Here is a 2,470-nt window from a genome sequence, read left to right on the forward strand (position 1 = left end):
GTGTTCTTGGTAACACTATGTGTTGTAATCAATTTGTTTATTCTACTCTGAAATGACGGTTTCTTACTCAGGTTGTGTGTTATTATTTCTCCAAGTACGTGAACTTCTCAACAGTTTTTATGTTGTGTTCTCCAATTCTAATTTTGTTTGCCAGAGGCTCTTCTATTAGCATTATTTCTGTTCTTTCAAAAGATATTTTAAGGCCAGTACTCTGGGCTATTTACTGTAATGATTGTATTTTTTGTTTAGCTTCTTGAATGTTGTTGGCGAGAAGAGCGAAGTCATCAGCAAATCCTTTTTGTGTTCCAGTCTTCATGTTTTTTGGATTGTGTTTGTACCATTCCCTCATTATGTATTCAAGGGCCCAATTAAACAGAAGTGGCGACAGTCCATATCCCTGCCTTAAACCAACTTTTGCCAAGAATGATTCAGAAAGTTCCCTCTGAACTTAATTTTCGATTTTGTATTTGTTAAGGTAAGTTCAATCAGTTCAATTAATTTGGGGTGGAGTCCAAAATGTTTCGAAATTTTTAACAGTGAGCGTCTAGGGACAGAATCATATGCTTTCTTAAAATCTATAAACGTAACTGAGAGAGGCTTGTTTCGTTTGTGGTAATAAGCCATGATTAATTTCAGAATAATTACTGTTTGGCACAGCTCCTCCAAGGTCTGAAGCATCCTTGATATTTCCCCAGTTCCTTATCCATTTGTTCTTTGACCCTATTGTGTAAAATCTTGTAAGTACAGTCCAAGAGCGAGATTCCTCTATAGTTGTCTGGTTCACTTTTGTCTCCTTTCTTATAAAGTGGGTTAATTATAACTGTAGTCCATTCTTCTGGGAATTTGTCTGTTGCCCAAAATTTTTGTAAAACAATATGTAAAGATGCCTGAGTTGTTTTACTAGCATACTTTCACATTTCCACAAACACCTGATTTTCTCCACATGCTTTGTAGTTTCTCATTTCTTTAATTGCAATTTCTATTTCTTGTACTGTAGGTGGTTTTATATTTTGTGGTTTGGTTTTTACAGGGATGCGTGTGTATACTGTTAAACGCTTTTCAGGTTCACCACAGTTCAAGAGCTTGTTGAATGCTTCTGCTATGATTTCTGCGATTTCCCTCTTATTACAGGTTATTCTTCCATCTTTATCTCTCAGCAATAGTGTGGGAGGGTTTAACTACGTCATTGTTTATCAAAGGCTTTGAAATACTCTCTGGAATTAGTTTTGTAGAAGTTTTCTTCAATGGAACTCAGTAGATCCTTTTGATATTGCCGCTTTGTTTTTCGGGTAATTTGAGAAAATTTTTTCTGATGTTTTTGACGTTTTGTGATCTTTTGCATTTTCTTCTGTTTTGTGAGGTTGAAATTTTGTCCGAGCTTGATGTCTCTCATCATGAATTTCGTCGCATTCTGTAGTCACAGTTTTATTTGACAATAATTACCTTTTCCTTACAATAATGGCTTTCCTGTCCGGAGCACGACTGTCTCTAGCAACAGATAAGGAAGAAATTCTTTTACAGATAGAACGTGCCCTGAGTTGTTGTCAGAGGAGAAAAAGCTTTATTTAAGGAAAGAAGCTAATCCTGAGTGTTCTTCAGTTGAGAACTTACAAATGTATTGTCATCTGATAGTGTGTTTTCTTGTGTGTTGTGGTTCAGAAACAGGAACGAGTCTCAGAAATGTGTTGTTATGTGGAAAAAATTTAATATAAATAAATTATTAAACAAATATAATTGAATATGATTGTTAAAATTTCTGTGCTTATCTTCATTTTTCTTGGCCATCGGACTTAGGTAAATTTTTTAGTTGAAGATGCAGGCAGCGGACTCCAGGAACACCAGCGCTTGTCGTAATCACGAAAATCCTCTTCATATAGTTTTCCTCTTCACTTCAATGAATAGAACGCTTGATCCTGTTTTTTTTTTTTAACATCATATTACTCACGCACATATATGATATATCGTGATGGCAATACTTCATACCGAAAATCGCACATCCTCATCGTCCTTCTACATAAGAGAGAGTCTTAGTATTTCTGTCTAAAAAAAACTCTTTTCATTTGTCTGTGCCTTACCACGCATTCATAATTAACATCTTTGGTAATGCTTCTGTTCGATCAGTGTTTCATTTTTGTTTTGTTGTCAAATAAACATTAGCTTCGAGGCCTCCTGGAGGTCTTTCATCATGTACTTATACCGTATGAACGATAAAAGCAATTTTTGTTATGATTGTGGCGAATTCACTTTAAAAGTGCAAAGATGAAATTTGATTTCTCATATTAGTAGAGCTTAGGAATGTTATATTGACAATAAAATAGACCAGAATAAGTTTTGGGCTCCAAAAATCTGTGTTGCAAAATGTGTAACACTATTAACTGGCTGGCTAAAAGGTTCCTGCCCTATGCCTTGTGCAGTTCCTATGTTGAGGCGAGAACTTAAATGACATGTCACCGACAGCTACTTCTGATGA

Source organism: Schistocerca nitens, chromosome 2 (assembly GCF_023898315.1).
Source record: "Schistocerca nitens isolate TAMUIC-IGC-003100 chromosome 2, iqSchNite1.1, whole genome shotgun sequence".
Taxonomy (NCBI): domain Eukaryota; kingdom Metazoa; phylum Arthropoda; class Insecta; order Orthoptera; family Acrididae; genus Schistocerca; species Schistocerca nitens.